At 42.2% G+C, this 20,334-nt stretch overlaps 1 protein-coding gene and 1 non-coding gene across 3 annotated transcripts in view; one reads left to right on the top strand and one right to left on the bottom strand.

Moving 5' to 3' along the window:
• LOC102785259 (receptor-type tyrosine-protein phosphatase gamma-like) overlaps positions 1-20,334 on the top strand; it is a 327,441-nt gene that overhangs the window by 68,700 nt on the left and 238,407 nt on the right. The window lies entirely within an intron of this gene.
• Positions 7,680-7,752, bottom strand: trnar-ccu (transfer RNA arginine (anticodon CCU)). The gene has a single exon. It is a non-coding gene; the product is annotated as a tRNA-Arg (tRNA).

The following is a 20,334-nucleotide window of genomic DNA, read 5'->3' as shown; positions in this document are numbered from 1 at the left end:
GTTCTTCCTGCCTCCAAAGTCACATTTGTTAGAGTAATGCTGCTTCAACACAGAGAGATATGGGTGAGGTGAGAAACAAAGACTCAAAGGTAAATAAAAGTGAATGGAGTAGAGTGAGACTTTTCCAGTGTTATTACTGATGGTAACCAAAAAATAAATGCTTATAAATAAAACAACAAAAAATCTATTTACCCATCTGAGGCTCATGAGATGCATTACTCACTGAAGCACTGCACTGTCATTTAGGATGTTTCTATAAACTCTTAATGCTGCATGCCATTTAGTAAGAGAACGTTTGGTTAACCTACGTTTCAGCAGATGTTGTGGTTGGGGTTAAAATATGTCGTTGATTAGTTTAAAAGACCATTGTCATCGCAGTTGCAAAGATAACAAAAGGGTAATATGTGGACTGTCTGTATTATATCTGGATAAAGGCTCTAGACCAGGAGTCGGTAACCTGCGGCTCTTTTGTCCTTATACTGCGGCTCCGGGTGGTTTGGGAAAATAAATTAAAGTATTTAGCTGAAGTGTATTTTATTTGTGTTTAGTTCTTTTTTAACTTGTAGCTCTAAATTGGAATATTATTGTGATTTTGAAATATAAAAATAAAATTATATTATATTATTTTTTCACCACTCAATTTAAGCGTCACACTCGCGGAAGCCGGTGTACCCGCCGAAACGCCGTGCATTTATCAAGACTTTCGACCCCAAGTAGGTCAATTATGGATCTTGGATCCACATTATGTCAGCAGCTCCACCGTGAACTATGTTAAAAACAAACACGCTCACACCTCACAGAGGACAGCTTACAGTCCTGCGTAAAGATGAAAGTGACTTTGTACAGTCCCGATCTGCAGACGCTGTGCGCAGAGGTTCAGGACCATAAGTCTTATTGTAAACATATCACGGCAGACCCGACGATGTTTCCATGAACACGCTTTTCAGCATCTCTTTATTGACCACTTTTCACACACGGTTGCTGTACGCACACAGCCGGCTGTAGCTTTGCAGCTCACAGCCCGACACACACCAACGCAACAGCAGAGAGAGCACAGACTTTAAGGCGGCGAGGCGTGATTGCGGGTGCCGCTCAGGTGCGTCCACCTCCCATACAGCGGCGCTGCAGACCATGCCCCACCACACACATTAACCTGGTAAAATACAAATTTAGGCAGAATTTTGCAAATTTTTTAGCAGCATAGAGCTTTTTTTCCAGTTATTTTTTAAAAGTCAGGTCAAGGCTCCAAAAGCCCAAAGGTGATAATAGTTTGGTGGCTCACAGCAGTTTTTGTTTGCTGGATCATTTTAGTTCAGCTGGGTGTCTTTGCTTTTGTTATATTTCTTTAAGAGTTCAAAATGTGTTAATTACATAAATAAAATGTGATTTACTCTGCAGCACTTCATGGATTTCATAAGCAACACACCTTAGTTGCTCTGTGGATTCTTTTAAAAAGCAGTTAAAAACTTTTCTGTTCAAACAAGCCTTTTGTTGATCTACGTATTTTAGATTCTTTACATTATTTACATTTGATCTTTTACATTGTGTATAATGTCTATTGATTGTATTGTTTATTTTAATATTTGTGTACAGCGCTTTGTGGCTGCCTGTCTGTGAAAAGCGCTTAATAAATAAACTTTACTTACTTACTTTAGTTGTTCACACAAAGCATAAAGGTAAAAAAACAATATATACAGTGTTATCTTCATTTTAGATGTCAGAAAGTATTTGCGGCTCCCAGAGTTTTCTTTTGCGTGGAAACTGGGTCCAAATGGCTCTTTGGGTGTTAAAGGTTGCAGACCCCTGCACTAGAAGAATTGGTAATAGAAGAATAAATAACATGAATGCTGAGGAGAAGTAGAAGGCCAGAAACAGCTTCTGGTCCAGGTTATTATTCCTCAGGATTCCTCAGAGGAAGTGCAGCTGTTGCTGAGCCTTGATGATGATGTTGGTTGGGTGGGTTGGTGTACAGTCATAAGTGTACATGGCAAACAGTAGGGCACTGAGAACACAGGCCTGCTGGGATCCAGTGCTGAGTGACAGTGAGGGGGAGAGGTGGGGGCCAAGTCGGACTGATTGAGGCTGGTTGGTGAGGAAATCTGTTATTCAGGAGCAGGTGGCAGTGGGGATCTGAAAGTGGCCCAGTTTGGTGGTGAAGATGTCTGGGGTTATGATATTGAACAAAACTCTTCCTGTTCTCCAGATGGCTCAGTGCTGTGATTTGTCTCTGATTTGCTGAAACACTATCTGTTCAAAACAATTAATGACTAGAGATGATCGCGCAATAGGTCTTTAGTCATTGAGGTTGTCTATTCCAGTCTTTTGGGGGATGGGAATGATGGCGGTGGCCCTCAGACAGGTGGAAATGGTGGCATGAATCAGGGAGAGGTTGAACAGTTGATGAGGATCCATGCCAGTTGGTCTCATAAGTCTCCCTCATGTTCCTAGAGTTCTGGGGAGGTGAGGGGGCAAGGGAAGTTGGGGATGAGTGGTCTCAAACTGAGCATAGAAGGTGTTGAGCTCCACTGCAAATTTGAGGCTGGTGTTGAGGATTAGGGGATTCCTTTGTAAGGGCTTGGGCGGGGGGTGTTGCCTGTCAGAAAGCCCTCTATATCCTCCTGTAGGCCTACCTGGCCTGTTTGATGTCCCTCCTCAGGTTGGCTCTAGGAGTGCTGTACATAGACTTCAGGCTAAGGGACAGTTCTAAGTTACGAGTTCTGATTAGATCCTGTACTTCACTTGTCATCCAAGGTTTTCGGTTAGAAAAAAATTGGATGGTTTTGGTCACTGTCATATTCTCTACACAGCACTTAATGTAGTCTCCAGGTCCTGCTGTTCAGTCTTTCAGATCCAAACGGTCCTTTAGCTGGAGGAGAACGTCATTTAGGCATGTTTTAATGACCCGGGTACTTTGATGGTTTTGTTGCCTGAGGAGGGTGTAGCCAGGGATGAAGAGCAGAGAGAGGTAGTCAGATTGTCCTAGGTGGGCAAGGGGTGTCACAGGCCTGCCAGTTTTCTGTCCCCCCTAGTAAGGAACTTAATATGGGGTGGCTGTAGCTCAGGTGGTAGAGCAGGTCATCTACTGATCGGAAGGTTGGTGGTTCGATTCCTGGCTTCCCCTAGTCTGCATGCCAAATGTCCTTGGGCAAGATACTAACCCCAAATTGCTCTCCGATGCGTCCATCGGAGTATGAATGTGTGTGAATGTCAGTTAGAAAGCACCTAGGAAAAATGTGCTTGTGCGAATGGGTGTGAATGGGTGAATGCACAAGTTGTATAAAGCGCTTTGAGTGCTCAGAAGAGTAGAAAAGCGCTATATAAGAACCAGTCCATTTGCCATAACATGTTGGTGGAATCTGAGGAGTACAGAACATGCCTTACGAAAGTCCCCAGCAACAATTTAGATGCCCTCCGGGCCCTCTCTCTGCTGTTTACTGATAATAAGTTGGAAGTGGTTGAGTGCTGAGCTAACGTTAGCATTGGGAGAAGATGGAACGGCCTACAGAAAGAAAGAGAAAAGAAAGAAAAAAACAAATAGAAATAAGATGCAATATGCAAAATAAATACACACACACAGTCTGGTTTGAGATAGCAAACTCTATGCGTTTAAATGAGAGAATGGAAGCCTTACGAGCTTGAAAAAAGATGAAGATGCTTCACCTGTCATCCAATGGCTTCTCCGGTGGGTCATTTGCATCACTGGTAGCTAAAAGTGAAACCATTGTGAGCCCTTGCCTTACCCTATCATGTGACGTATTGAGGTTACCTGACGCAAGACGTGAATGGGGGTTGAGGCGCCTGGGAAGGGATCTCAAAACTGCATTGTAGGTGGCAGATAGTTGGTGTCTCCCCCCTCTGTTCAAAGATGGCCATTAACAGTGGACTTAAATGGCTTCTTTCACTCCTCTTTCAAATCACCTCTCTTCTCTGTCCAAAATGTGAACATTGGCATCCTCGAAAGAGTGACCTTTGACCTTTAGATGCAGATGTACAGCTGAGTCTCGTCTCGGCTCTTCTATGTTATGCCATGTGTTTATGGCGTGGCGGTTTGCTTTCTTCAGTATAGAGGTCTGAGCACTCTTTGCTGCACTATGTTGTTTAGCTTGTGTTTGGGAGTTCTGTCCTTGGGATTAACCAGTTTTGTGTGAGGGTGTGGCTGGGTCTGAAGTGCACTGGGCTGTTATGCTTCTCTGAAACACCTCCTTTTACTCCTTAGATGGTATGTTCAGTCAAAGGAATTCAGCCACACATGATTATCAGAGTTAATTAGGAATTTAGATGTGGTCAGGCCAAATTACCTTTGCATTCTTTTTCTAATATAATAATAATAATAGCAGATTGATCAAGAAAGAAAAACTTGAAACTTCAAAGGTTTTTTAAAATGCCATGTCAGCTTTAAAAGTAGACATTTTCATTAATGTGTGTGTGTAAAGCTTACAACACTTTAATTCAATTCAATTCAATGTTATTTATATAGCGCCAAATCACAACAAAAGTCGCCTCAAGGCGCTTCATAGATACAGAGAAAAACCCAACAATCATATGACCCCCTATGAGCAGCACTTTGGCGACAGTGGGAAGGAAAAACTCCCTTTTAACAGGAAGAAACCTCCAGCAGAACCAGGCTCAGGGAGGGGCGGGGCCATCTGCTGTGATTGGTTGGGGTGAGAGAAGGAAGACAGGATAAAGACATGCTGTGGAAGAGAGACAGAGATTAATAACAGATATGATTCAATACAGAGAGGTCTATTAACACATAGTGAGTAAGAAAGGTGACTGAAAAGGAAAAACTCAATGCATCATGGGAATCCCCAGCAGCCTACGTCTATTGCAGCATAACTAAGGGAGGATTCAGGGTCACCTGGTCCAGCCCTAACTATATGCTTTAGCAAAAAGGAAAGTTTGAAGCCTAATCTTAAAAGTAGAGATAGTGTCTGTCTCCCGAATCCAAACTGGAAGCTGGTTCCACAGAAGAGGGGCCTGAAAACTGAAGGCTCTCCCTCCCATTCTACTTTTAAATACTCTAGGAACAACAAGTAGGCCTGCAGAGCGGGAGCGAAGTGCTCTAATAGGGTAATATGGTACTACAAGGTCATTAAGATAAGATGGGGCCTGATTATTTAAGACCTTGTATGTGAGGAGCAGGATTCTGAATTCAATTCTGAATTTAACAGGAAGCCAAAACAGGAGAAATCTGCTCTCTCTTTCTAGTCCCTGTCAGGACTCTTGCTGCAGCATTTTGGATTAGCTGAAGGCTTTTCAGGGAGTTTTTAGGACTTCCTGATAATAATGAATTACAGTCGTCCAGCCTGGAAGTAATAAATGCATGAACTAGTTTTTCAGCGTCACTCTGAGACAGAATATTTCTAATTTTAGAGATGTTTAATGTGTATTTTCCCGGCCCGGGATCTCTGTTACTGCAGGATCATTAGACTTTAATTTTTTTGGTTTTTTGTCTTTAAGTCATTTACAAACTTAAAGACAAAAAACCAAAAAAATTAAATGTTAATCTTCAATGTCTTGTCTGAACCTTGGAAAGCACGGAGCTCATGAAATCCAGGTGTGTATAGTGTGTTTTGTAAAGAAAAATGCAGCTGGCAACAAAAAAAGTAGAGAATAGAAGCAACGTGCCAAAGATGGGCTTTTAATGAGGGTTTTGTGTGCCCTGGAGTTCAGAGACATGATATCAGATGCGTACTGAATCAAGGCTGACCCCCAAGATGAACTCTGAGCAAACTGCTCTCCCCTCACTTGCCAGAGGCTATCAATTCACAATCACTCATCTGCTCGGCTTCTTTATCATTACTCTGACACCAGCTCAAGTAAAGATTTCATTTTTCTTTCCCACTGATTTTCTCTTTCTCCTGTTCCTTTTCCAGCTTCGTGTACAGTTTGATGCAGCATTGTATTCTGTCAGACATTTCAGAAGAACAGTTTCTATGCTCAGATAAACGCTGTCTTCCTTTTTTAAAAGGCTAGATGGGAGTGCTGAGTGGAAGGTACCGATGCTTTATGCAATAGGTGTGAATGTGTTCACCATCTCAGATGATGCAAAGACAAACTAATGTGCATTCAGTTTAACCCTTTAAAACCGGTCAGAGCAGCATGCTCTGTTTTGCGTAACTATTTTTAAATCCCGGTAGCTCTGCAACCACGTAAGCTAGCGCAATTATTTTTTTTGCATATGAAACCGGAGGAGTTGTACTTACATCTTATGCCATCAGCTTGTCCTCGGTCACAGTTTCCTTCCACATATAGCTTTGCAAAAACTGCATAAAAAGCACTTGTAGCAACAAAAACATAATATTCCAGAAACACACTTTGCTGATCCGATCAGCTGTTCATAACACTTCCTACGTTGGAATAGACGTCAGCGCGAACTATCGCATGTCCGCCATGACCTGTCCGAAACCGGAAGTGACGTCATTTCCCCGGAAATGTAGTTTTTTACCATCAAGGCCTCATGAGCCTATACTGGTGTTTTTAAAAGTTATGTTTGACTTTATGACTTTCTGTGTCGTTTCTGGGATGCTTAGGACTCATATTGCACTGCTGGAAATAGTTTATTTTGATGCATATGCTGCTTTTTTGCAAATTTGCATTATAATATTTCTTTTTGTTTTTCCTGCAGTGTATAAAAATTGGTATATTTCAAAAATAAAACTATGAAGACACTCAAAATAAATTTCCTGTGGTGGGAAACTATTTTGTGCAACTTTTTTGTATTTACAGTTTTGAGGGATAAGCCTCTTAAATTTCTCTAACTAGAAATATATGTTAAAAAAAGAAAAACGATTTTCAATTTTTTTGTAGTTTATTGCACTTTTTTGCAATTTATGTAATTACTATGCACTTAATGCAGACATATTATTAAAATCTGGGCTATAATGGTTGTATTGATGTATAGCAACTTGAAATGCTCCCATAAATGGCTACACATGATGTAAACATATAATATACACTCTGGCGGACTTGGTTCTATGGTAGGTCTTAAAGGGTTAAGGACTCATAGAAGTGACTTCTCTTAGTCTCAGCTGACTGCAGGTTTCCCTAACCTTAAAGAGAGTATTTCTGCATAATGACTGAAACTAGAACCACTGACACACAGTGGGTTTCTTCTTGGGTTTCTGCTGCCTGAGGTATTCACTAAGCACACTGTTGGTTGTGGCCATCTTGATGATGCACTCATGGATTTTGGTTGTTTCATCCTGGACAGTGGTTCTGACACTCACCCGTCCTTGGCCTCCTTCCTTCCACTTAGCATGCATCCTAGGGTTTGGGATACCTGATCACTGGCAGGGCGTAGGTGTTGATAGCACAGATCTTGTTCTTACCTTTCAGCTGACTTCTCAGGACTTACCTGACCATGCAAGGATGCATCTAAAAGCTAAGTAGCTCTCCAGGACTGGAATTGGAGACCTCTGTGCTAGGCTATGTACAGATAGGGAGTCGCGCTCGGTGATCGGGGGCCGTTATAGTATTCGACTGACTCACTCGGCGCTTGTACTGCAGGGTTCATTGTCTACGTTTTTGGGGAGCAGGTCCTGACGGTCATCTGTTATTGGACACAGCTCAGAGAATCTGGCCCTCCAAAAAAAACATAGCAGAGGATGGTTTCGATCTATCGACCTCTGGGTTATGCGCCCAGCATGCTTCCGCTGCGCCACTCTGCTGGACAGCACCCCAAATGGGACTCGAATCCACAATCCCTGGCTTAGGAGGCCAGTGCCTTATCCATTAGGCCACCGGGGCTGATGAGCGCTTGTCTTCCTTTCTTTGGAGGTTGTTTCGGGTGTTCGAGTGAAAGCCATGGTTTCAAGCTGAGTTTTAGTTCAAAGATGAAGCTGTATTTAAAAACATTTGAGAAATGCTGAGAAAATAAATTACACTCTGTACACACTCTGTGCAACTGAGTGACCAGAACTCTGGACAGCCAACACGCGTGCTTATTGCTCCACTTTATATAGTGGCATTTATGTTGTCTGTTGAGACTTGTGAAACCACATGAAGACCAGAGAATACCAACGATTCGGATCACTGAATCTAGTTTCATTAAGCCATCTGTTCTCTTTCTTCCCTTGTCACAGGGAGGTCAAGGACTTGTGGATATAATGGCTATCATGACCACTGCCTTCAGGTTACAAATCGCTCTTAAGATGCTTTATGGACGTAGCTACTGATGGCTTCTCTTGGCTCGGCTGCTTCTCCAGAAAGCTGGATATCCTGGACTGGATACGCATCTGTTTTTGCTTAAACCAGCAGAGCTTGATATGACGGGTTTATCACTCAGTGTTGGATGCTTGGAAAACGCTGATGATTTTCTGTGATCCTGACCTTGACCTGGCCTGTGGCTTTTTGAGGAACCATTGTTTCACAATGACTTTTTTGTATGGGATTGTTTGCTGTCATTACCTACAATAAGCACCAAGTTCATTCAAGCTGGGATTGTGAAACTGGGTCACCTCGCAAGACTATCGATAGGAAGGATATTCGATCTCACTAACATTAAGTCCACCAGAATCTGAAAGAGGATCCTGGAAGAGGTCTGGGAATCCTTACCCGCGATCTAGCGGACCAGTGGCATAATGGATATGAGCACGTATTTCCAGTACTTTGATGGCTGGTTATGAGGAGAATGGACTGCTGAACTGAGAACACCCATGTTGGGTATTCTCAGTTCATGTGGGAAGAAGCACTTGTATCAAAGTTGTGTCCAGGTGCTGAACTTGTGCTCTCTAGCAGGGGTCAGGGAGTCGAGGTGGACACAGATTTTTGATTCAGACCTTGCCCTGAAGGGCAGATGGAGGGTCCTGTATAAGCCACCTGTTGAGAAACAGGTTGGTGACCTCCAGTGTAGGATTATACATGGATTGATAGCTATGAACAGACACAGAGCTCACTTTGACCCGACTACAAGGGGTGTTTTTTTTTGTGAACAACAGGAGTCGCTGGGACACTTGTTTTTGTCCTGTGTGAGGTTAAAAAGCCTGTTTAGTTTATTGCAGGAATGGGTGGAAGCCCTGGGTGAGCGTTTTTCTATGGCTGTTTTTGTTTTTAGTCTTGAGTACAGAGCTTTGAAAAAGAAGACTCATGTCTTAATTAATTTCCTTCTTGGAATGGCAAAGTTAGCAATTTGGAAAACAAGGAAGAATAAAATGCTTCGACAGGGTTGGACTGATGCAGCACTTAGTTTTAAGGGGTTAGTCGCATCGAGAGTGAAAGTGGATGCTTTTTATAGAGTTACTTTTAATCTACAGATGTTTACAGATTTGTGGTGTATTCGAAATTTCTATGTTCATTGAGGAACGATGTTGCACTTGTTTTGCATTTTTAGAGTAATAATATTATTCAGTGTATTTGTTTTGATAACTACACGTTCATCGAAGTGTGTGTGGTTTTTGGGTGGTGTTTTTGTGATGTTTCCTTTGACTTTGTGAGTGTTTGTATTATTGAATTGTGATTTGAATAAATGCGTTTGTTAAAGGTCTTTCCTTCTTTCTTTGTCTTTCTAACGATGACCTTTGAAAACATAAATCTAACCATGAATCGTCGGAGAGCCCAGTCGTTTTTAATGAATTGCATATTTGAATGTAATCAGTATTTTGAGTTGTGTTGCAATCATGTTATTGCTTTGTGTCATTGTGTTATGAATTTTGCTTGTGCACCAGATAACTCTCTGCTTACGTCTCACACATAAACACCCAGAGTGTCACCAGCAGGCTGCAGGATGCCAGCTTCTACAACAGATCAGCTTCATGCACAGACACACACACATGTGCGTGTATGTTTGTGTGCTGGTGAATGTTCTTAAGCACTGAGCGTATTAGAGGCAGATGTACGGGATGCTAATGAACTCATGGCCACTGTAAGGACTGGCTTGGATGGTCCTAGCATACATACACTGTCTGCGTCTGTGTGTACTTCCCTGCACGTTTGAGCACCCTGATATTCTTTTTATCAAGCCAAGTGAGAAGTGAGCGAGTCAAGGTTAAATACAGGAGCACAGGAAGGGGCTGTGCATTTTAATTAAGGCTTGAGGAAACACTTTGCAATTCCCCTAAATGCCCCTTGTGATGTATGACAGGAACCAGTGTTGTCTATTTTTCTTCTGAAGAGGAACGTTTGTGTACTTGGACACAGAGGCTGGGCCAAAGCGCCTGTTCTTTTGAGCTTTATTGACTTCTGGCACTGCGAGCTGAGGCAGTGTGATGGAGGAAAAAATAAGGTCCCGGGTTTCCATCTCAAATACATCTACTATGCACTTTCTGTGTGTGGGTGTGCATCTGTACTGGTGTATATTTGCACAGGATTTCACCATCAGAGAGGGGCAATAACGCGTAATCTGATTAGTTTTTTCAAGTAATGAGTAAAGGGATTACTATTGCAAAAAAAAAGTAATTAGATACTGTTACTTTCCAGTAAGCACACTGAGTTGCTGTGTTACTAAACTGTGATTTTGTTTGTGGGAGTGTCACATGACATTCAATTCAATTCAATTCTTTATTGTCCCAAAAGGGAAATTAGTTTAGCAACAGGATAAAAGTAAGAAAAACAATAATATAAAATGACAATAATAGTAATAGAAAATCCCAGAACGGTTATATGCCATTTAGGAGACAGGATGCAGTGGGGATAAAAGAAACCTGGAGTCTTTTGGTCTTCCTCAGAGGTACTCTAAAAAGGCAACAACTCAAAGTAAACTAGGGGCGATCGTGGCTGTTGGGAGTTCGCCTTGTAATCGGAAGGTTGCCGGTTCGAGCCCCGGCTTGGACAGTCTCGGTCGTTGTGTCCTTGGGCAAGACACTTCACCCGTTGCCTACTGGTGGTGGTCAGAGGGCCCGGTGGCGCCAGTGTCCGGCAGCCTCGCCTCTGTCAGTGCGCCCCAGGGTGGCTGTGGCTACAATGTAGCTGCCATCACCAGTGTGTGAATGTGTGGATATGTAAAGCGCTTTGGGGTCCTTTGGGACTAGTAAAGCGCTATATAAATACAGGCTATTTACCAGTCCTCAGAGGTACTCTAAAACGGCGGCCGGAAGGCAACAACTCTAACTCACTGTGAAGTGGATGGTTCGAACAATTAACAATAGAATAAGTCTTTCTAAGCACATTTCTATTGTAAATGGCCAAAAGTCCATCTTGCCAGCTCCCTGAAATTTTGCTAGCAGTTTTTTCAAAAGACCCAACCGATTCTTATTCTTCACTGTCAGGTTACCAAACCAGGCAGCGATACAAAAAGACTTCACAGATTCGATAAAACTTCTATAAAACAAAGACAACATTTCAGATGAGACATTAAAAGATCTCATTTTCCTTAAAAAGAACCGTCTTTGTTGAACTTTTTTAGTAGTGGCATCAGCATGAGATTCAAAACACAGTTTATGGTCAAGTACCACACCTAGATATTTATAACTCTCAACGATCCGGCAGTTTGAATGATAGTAGGTGATGAGCTATAAGAGGACTTCCTAAAATCAATAATCATGTTTTTAGTTTTTGAAACATTTAGGGAAAGGAAGGACTGATCACACTAATCCACAAAATCATCTGGGGGACGAGTCAGTCAGTGACTGACGATCACTGTGTCGTCAGCAAACTTCAGGATGTGTCTGTTCGTGAAACTGCTGCGACACTCATTCGTGTACAGAATGAACAGAAGGGGAGAGAGGCAGCAACCCTGGGGCGATCCAGTAGAGGAGGAGAGCACATCAGAAAATACATGATTCACCCTCACACATTGTGACCTATTAGTCAGAAAGTCTGTCACCCAGCCGACCAGACTGGTGTCAAGCTTAAAATGATTGTAAAGCAAGTAAGAAGGGTTGAATTGTGTTGAATGCTGATGAAAAGTCAGCAAATAATAATATTGATGGGTGTGGGGGGCCTCAAGATGCTTATACAAGAGATGCAGGAGACAACAGCATCCTCCACACCTCTTCCTGCTCTATAGGCGAACTGGACGGGGTCAAGATGGTGTTCAACATGCATTAAAATCTCCTTCTAAATTATCTTCTCAAATGTCTTCATCACTAAATAAGTCAGAGCCACAGGCCTAACATCATTCAGTGCCTTAGGAGACCTGCCCTCAGCAACAGGAACAATGACAGCGTATTTCCAAATCTTAGGTACTGTCTGCAGCTCTAAAGAAAGTGAGAAGATGTGATGAAAAATCCCACTCAGCTGATCAGCACAAGTTCTCAGTACCTGTCCACAGACGTTGTCAGGTCCAGGACTCTTGCTTTTAGTGTGTCTAAAGAGATTAGCTACCCCCCTCTCATTAATATAAAATAAATGGGGAGTGATAGTCTTTTCCCTCAGTGTGCCTAGAACAGTCGAGATTCTCAAAACGCAGGTAAAAACTGTTAAGACTGTCTGCCAGATGTTTGTCAGAGGTAAACCCCTCTAGGGTGATATTACTTTTACCTTTCGTCTGTAGCCCTGTCATTGTTTTCACACCAGCCGAGCTCTTTTGAAGTTGTTACTGCTGAGTTCAGCCTTAATCTTATTTCTGTACCTCATCTTGGCGATCTTTATTGCAGCCCTCACCTCCTTCCTCAATATTCTCACAGTGGGAACGTCTCCCTCGTTAAAAGCAATTTTCCCTTTAAGAATCAGATCCTTAATATCTATAGACAGCCACGGTTTGTTATTGGGGAAAGTCTTAAATTCTCTGACTGGAACCACAGAGTCTTTGCAAAAAGAGATGTAGCTACACACCACATCAGTGATGTGCTCTCTTGAAACAAGGACCAGTCAGTGCAATCAAAACACCCCTGAAAGGCAACACAACTGTCTTCCGTCCAGACATTAGTCCGCTTCACACAGGCCTTCTCCCTCCTAACCACAGATCTGTAAGCAGGGAGGAGGTGAACAACACTGTGATCTGAAGAACCTAGCGCAGGTCTGCCCACAGACTTATGTGCCCCCTTAATTGATCCATAACACAAATCCAGCGTTTTGTTATGCCTTGAAGGACAAGTGACATATTGTAAGAAATTGTTCAGTGATTTTTTAGATTACAATTGTTAAAATCAACCAAGAATAAAATTAGGAGCATCTGGAGAGAGTTTGCAGATTGTGGCGTCAGCAGCAACTTTAACGTCAGCTTTAGCATGAATGTAAACAACAGTGACAAAACTTTGAGGGAATTTCCTTGGTAGGTAAAACGGCCTGACAGATACTGAAAGGAGCTCGATGTCGGGAAGACACAACCGCTCCCGCACAGTAAAGTTATTACACCAGCCCTGGTTGATATACAAACAAACCCCTCCGTGAGATTTGCGTGTTACTCCAGTTCTAATCCAATCTGACAGGAGTCCCAAAGCCGCTGATTCGCAGTGAAGTGTCACATGTCCATATCGGTCAGCCATGTCTCAGTAAGCGCCATCAGGCAAGCCTCCCTGCATTCCCGTAGATCAGGGGTCCCCAATCCCAGTCCACAAGGGCCGGTGTCCCTGCAGGTTTTAGATCTCACCCTGGGTCAACACACCTGAATCACATGATTAGTTCATTACCAGCCTCTGGAGAACTTCAGGACATGTTGAGGAGGTGATTTATCCATTTGAATCAGCTGTGATGGATCAAGGACACTAAAACCTGCAGGGACACCGGCCCTCGTGGACTGGGATTGGGGACCCCTGCTGTAGATGAAGCACGTTCCCTTGTAATTCATCCGTTTTGTTCCTAAGAGATTGGATGTTGAAGGCAGAGGAACACGATTCTTCCTCCGAAGTTTCCTTACACGCACAGGTGCCCCCGAGGGATGTGTGCTCAGCCCCCTGCTGTACGCCCTGTTCACCCACGACTGTACACCAACACACAGCTACAACACCATCATCAAATTTGCAGACGACACCACCATCATCGGCTGCATTTCTGATGGAGATGAGACGGCATGCAGGGCAGAGGTGACGGTCCTGACATCACTGTGCCGCGACAACAACCTGCTGCTTAACGTCAGCAAAACCAAGGAGCTCATCGTGGATTACAGGAGACTGCAGAGAGGAGGCCACACCCCCATCCACATCGAAGGAGCAGAGGTGGAGAGAGTCAGCTGCTTCAGGATCTGAGCTGCTCACACCATGTTGGTGTCATGACAAAAGCAGCAAGACAGTGGCTCTTCTTCCTGCAGTGCCTGAGAAGATTCGGCATGAACCCCAGAATACTTACAAACTTCTATCAATGCACCATTGAAAGTATTCTGACTGCATCACCACTCAGTACGGCAGCTGTAACGCTCTGGACCGCAAAGCTCTGCAGAGGGCGGTGAGATCAGCAGGACTGAACTGGCAGCCATGCAGGATCTCTACAGACAGCTGCATGAGGAAGACGCTGCAGATCCTCTCTGATCCCAGACACACACTTTTCACACTCCTGCCGTCTGGCAGGCGGTTCAGGAGCATCCAGACCTGCACTACCAGACACAGGGACCGTTTTTACCCACAAGCCATCAGACTTTTGAACTGCTGACACTGTCTACACACCACTACAGTTACAGGACTCTGCACACTGTCACTTCAACAAACGCTACTTAATGCTCGTTGCACAACTTTGTACAACCTGCAGATACTCTTGCACAAACTTGTAAATACCAACTTGTCTTAAATGTAAATACCAACTAAATTCTCTAATATTTTTTTTTGTTATTATTATTATTTTATTACTACCACTGCTATTTTCTGTTATTTTCTTCTCAATATAACTGCACACTCTCTATATGCTCATGTAAAGCTGAGGAGCACAAGCCAAAGAAGTTCATCATGGATAAATGTGGCTGCACTGTTTATCTGTACAGGACAATAAAACTTGAAACTGAAACACGCTGATGCACGCCGCCTTTCCTTCCGTGTTTTCTCAAGCCGCAGGGCTTTCCAAAATGAGTCATTGACTGGGCAAAGAAATCCTCACCAAGAATTACATCTGTGCGAGCATTAGAAGAGTCGTACATAGACAAACAGCCACTGTAATCCAAGTAGTTCCTCGCATTTGTAACTGAGTGTCAGTGAGAGTGAATGACTCTGTGAATATCGGCAACAACTATAAAAATAAGGTGTAAAAATCTCCATCTCAGCAAAAACCTCATAAGAAACGAATCAGGGAAACAATTCATTCAGCAAAAAGTTAAGAGTACGGTTAAGAACAGAGTTAAAACAAAGTTAAAAACAAAAAGGAAACGCCAGTAAACACCCAGGTTGCCACAAGAGCAGCGCCCATCAGTATGTGACATACGAGCGTGCGACGTCCGTGGCAGCAACAGACGTTTGCAGATCAACGATGTGGTATTCCAGGAGAGAGTACGACCATGCAGCATTTAAAGCTTGGAAGTAATCACATTACTCTGAGTTTGATTCTTTAAAAAGTGACAAATACATCAGCGTCCGCTGTACACTCTGTGTGGGAAGAAAACTTCTTTCTACAGCGAAAAATTAAACTTCATATCTGAGCGAGCAATGTGACATTCACAGAGAAACCCCCGGATCCTCCCACTGACATGACCGCTGTGGGCAAACCTCCACCCGCCCCACTCCTGCTAAACAAATGACAATAGATCTAAGAGCGGCTTTGATTTAATTTATTTTTTGCTGTGTTTTACGTGCATCTATTTGAAAGAGTGTAAATAAAAAACATTATTTTATTTTATTAAAATAGGTTTAAATGTCAAAGACTGTTGCATATAATAACATTTTTGTGTAACGTGCATAAAGTTTTAAAAGGAGACTTTTCCAATTTGATTCAATTTTATTTGATGGATTTTACAGAAAAAATAGAATTGGGCTGAAAGGTCTATTACTTTATTACATATTCAGGTTGTGTATCATGTAACTAAGTAATAAAGTAACAGGATTACTTTTTTGGAGAAGTAATCAGCAATTAGTAACTAATTACTATTTTTAAGTAACGTGACCAACACTGGTCACCACATTACTGTAAATCAATGACTCACAGGCTGCCTGAGCTTTTTGAGAAAGCTGACGTCTGTAACAATGAAACAGACGTTTCACAGACGCCAAAGCTTTCGCACTGAGTTTAGCCAAAACGTGTACAAATTCATGCAAGAGACATTTAGAAGATTTCATTGAATCTGATCTGACGGGCCAACAAAAGAGGACTTCCTGGGATTGCCTCACTCACACACGTACAGTCGTTGAAGTTGAAGCTGCAGCCCAACACTGCCCACTTCCTGTGACGGCAGGTCTGTCACTGTCCGTATACTTCTCAAGGTTCACCTTATTGTTAGCAGCATCTCTTATGTCCACACAGACACTGTGCACGAGTTTTCTGCTCAAAATCTTTGAGTATTTTCGTTTACAAATAAACAACATTGCAGTCTCCTTTATAAATGTGTCTTCATGCAGTCTTTTCGATCAGTGGAATTCTAATAAAGCCTTATCATGAACAAACGTTGCACTTTTGACAACACAGACCTTATAGTTATAATGTTTAAAGGTCTCTGTTTAAAAGTCATTCTTCTCACATTGATAGGTCTGAGGTCTATAAGTTAGAACGCACTGTGAAAAGCCTGCAGATGAAACTGCCTTCAGTGCCTGTTCACTTTGTTTCACCAGAGCGTATTCTGTCTCCTTGGGGAAGAGAATCAGTAAAGGTGTGTAATGGTAATATTAGTATAAGCTCTGTCTGCAGAACACTGCAGTCTTTGTGATACTCTTAACAACCCACAGCTCTCCTCCCTCCATCTTTCATCCACTGCCACTGACTGGTTGTTATGCAGTGGATTGTCAGTGACCAAGGAACTATTGCTAAGAGAAAAATGTAATTTTATTGTTGGTGCTGAAGTCCAGTCTTATTTATATACACTCAGTATTTCTCTTGTTCCCAGCTGTTGCTATCTTTAAACTAGTCTCTTTAAATTTAGCCTCAGTTAGCTTTAGCCTTCTTCCTCCCCTATTGTTAACTGGACTGGTTTTATATAGTGCTTTTCTACTCTACACAAGCACTCAAAGCATCTAAGTGCTTTCTATGTAACAATGAAGAGCCACCTCGACAGGACAAGAGTCGGCTGTACGTCTGCATCTAAAGGATAAAGTTGAGTCTTTTGAGGATGCCAGTGTTTACAGTTTGGACTGAGAAGATTGTTTAAAAGAAGATTGAAAGAGGTCATCTCTGTCCACTGTGAACGACAGTCTTTGAACATAACATGGCTTACGACTGTGTGCCAGCTATAATGCAGTTTTAGATCCCTTCCCAGGCTCCATTTAAGACTTTTAATGCCCACACACATCTTGTATCAGGTGAGCTCAATGAGCCACATGATAGGCTGAGGCAAGATCTCACAATCGTTCCACATGAAAACCAGTCCTTCTTCACCCCTTGGCAAATGTAGAGAGGAACATGATTAATAGTGGGTCAAAGATCCTCTTAAGGGACAGCTCCCACTAGGAATTAAATACCTGAGACTCTCCACCATTTGGTTTTAATCTGTTAAGTGCTCAAGGGGGGAGGGGGGGGGGGGAGTACTCTTCACAGTGTCACACATTTCTTTCTATTTTTCAACAATTAACGCTACACCCTGCTTCTTTACTTAACTAGTCTACAGCAGTACTGCTTTGCATCGACTATGGTAAAGACTGGACGACAGGCCTAAAAATGACAAATTCAAATTCAAATTTTATTTGTCACATACACAGTCATACACCGTACGATATGCAGTGAAATGCTTAGACAACTGCTCGTGACCTAAAGAAAAAAAAGAAAAGGCTATGAATAAGATAGGAAATAAGATAGGAAAGAAATATGAAAATTAAAAAGGGTAAATTAAACCAGGAAGGAATAAAATAAAATAAAATATAAAAATTAAAGTTAAAAATGAAATAACTGTACAACACAAATTAGAATGAAGGGTAAATGAAGGGTAAATTTAACTGAGAAAGAATAAAATAAAATATATAAATTAAAGTTGAAAATAAAATAACTGTACATAGCACATTGCACGAAAGCCGCCTTAGCCAAAAACGCATTGACGCCATATTAGCTGCTATCGCTAGCCTTAAAACATCAATGGAGAGCAATGGAGTCTGAGCTCCAGACAGATATTCGGTCATCCGAACAGCATCTAGATGTTATCGATTAAGGCGCTTACTACAATGGACTGCTGTGTTTGTCTGCTCGAACCTAAATGCAAGGAGCGAATGGCGGCCACCGACATGACAAGCTTGGCCACATCAGGCTCGTCGGAGTGAAAGAAGGTGCTGAGGTCAACGAGCCAGCGGACTCGTCTCTGCAAGAAAACTTTATTAAGTTGATAAAAGCGGGGAGAGCATACCGCACCCTTGAACCAAAACCAGTGCTGGCCAGCGACCGAGGGCAATCATAGCCAAGGTGCACCATGAGAAAAATGTATGGCATTTATCTGGCACACCAACTTGCACTGTTACACTGTGATGGAGAGAGACTGTCTATCTTCCCAGACTACACCACAGAGAGCCTTGCTCAGCGGATGGCTTTCAGTGTGGTCAGGAAAAAGCTTTGCACTTCCAGAGCAGTCGGCTCTCCTTTGGGTAGTTCACAACAACATCACTGAGCTTCAGTCTGCAGCTGAAGTTGAACGCTTTGCAGACTCTCTGTAAACATGACCTGGCAAAATAATTTGTTCATGCTGGTGACGCGGCTGTATTGTTTCTTTTAGCTGTTGCTACGAGGTCTTGAAACGTTTTCTATGGTGAAGTATTGATAACATTTACATATTATCATAATTTCGGACAGATACTAACAAGCTATTTTATATATTGGTATTTTTCTACCCAGTCATTCAACTCCTGGTTCTAACTACTGTTTGGATCAATGGAGGCAGGTGCAGCGCTGCCGGATCTCAGCATGCTTTTTTCTCTCTTTCTTTTTGCTTTTTTTCTACTCTTTTTCCTGGCAGTCCCGTAAATGCATGCTGGGATGGGCCACAGTTGTTCTTGTTCTTTTTTCTGGGTTCAATGGGTTAAGTGTTGTTAATTTAGCTTTTTTCTGCAGTTATGCCAGTCCTTTCTATTATTTTTTGTCAGTATATATGTCATATCACTCCTTATTTAGATGCAGGGTAACAGTGCTACTGGATTAGTAACATGTCCTTTGTGAGGGCATAGGCAGAGCTTAGAAACGTGGGATGGCTGTGTCACATTTGAAGCATCTATCTTCTGATATAATTTTCTTACAGGAAACTCATATTCACTCTAATGAACAGAGATGTTTAACCTTCTGGGGTCCAGGGTAAGATTGGCCGTTTTTGACTACTTTTGTTTTTACCTCTATATTTCACCTTTAAAATATGTTTTTCTTGCCTTGTTTGGTATCATTATTTTCAGCACAACCTCAAATATCTGAAATTTGAGTTATTTTTTCATTTATACTATATTAGCACAGTTAATCTAAATTCAGACAAAAAATCCAAAATCCGAGTAGAAGAAAGTTATATTTTTTACTGTAAAACCCACAAACATGTTTAACGAATCATTTTCATAACTTGAAATGCAAATACAACAAAGTTATATGGTACTATTGACCTAAAAATGCAGCCAAGGCCTCAGGCGTTTTTCATATAACCATTTAAATCTATTTACAGAACAATCAGGTGTGCTGCATCAAATAAGAAGGCACACAAATTATTTGTGCCAGTCCAAAAAATGTAGTTTGTGTTCAGTATAAGACAGAGGAGAACAGCACAGGGATAAACCTGCAGGTCTGACAGCAGGAGGTGCATCCGTCCAGTTTTCCATATGGGAACAGCGTTTACACTGGAATCTGCCTTTGACGGCTTTTGTTCGGAGAAAATGTGAAATTCAGCAGTCTAACTGACACACAATACAAGACAATAACTACACAACACACTAACTACAGCCTCCAAACACGCTAAACGTCACTAATGTCTCACATATGAAAACTCGCTCTCTCTCTTTCTTTCACTCGTCCGCTTTCCGTTGCGGGTGTCACTCCTAAAAACTTCCCCTTCTCCCTTAACAACCAAGTGCCACATGTTGCCATATCATTTTTTTGATTGGCTGACATGGTAAACTCTAACACCAATAGGGAAGGGGTGTTTTTTCTTTCTTTTTTTGCTCGCAAAGGGAGAGTGTTTGCTAGCGCTGTCTGTAGAAAACAGCGTAGCTGTGTCGTCTTAAATCGGTCATGTGATTTTGACGCGACCCCAGAGGGTTAAGAGCAATGTGGGTGTCACAGGTCTGCCAGTCCACTTTCACATCCAAGGCCCGAGGTGTTGCTATATTTATACGTAAGACCACTCCGTTTGTTTTTAGGTCTGACTGATCTGGGTGGGAGATTTGTTCTTGTTTCTGGGTCCATTAACTCTTTTCCACTGGTTTTGCTAAACATTTA

This window comes from Neolamprologus brichardi, chromosome 13, assembly GCF_056152115.1.
Source record: "Neolamprologus brichardi isolate AB-2024 chromosome 13, ASM5615211v1, whole genome shotgun sequence".
NCBI classification, from domain to species: domain Eukaryota; kingdom Metazoa; phylum Chordata; class Actinopteri; order Cichliformes; family Cichlidae; genus Neolamprologus; species Neolamprologus brichardi.
Note: the sequence above shows the minus strand (reverse complement) of the source record. Positions and strands in the feature narration are given on the sequence as shown.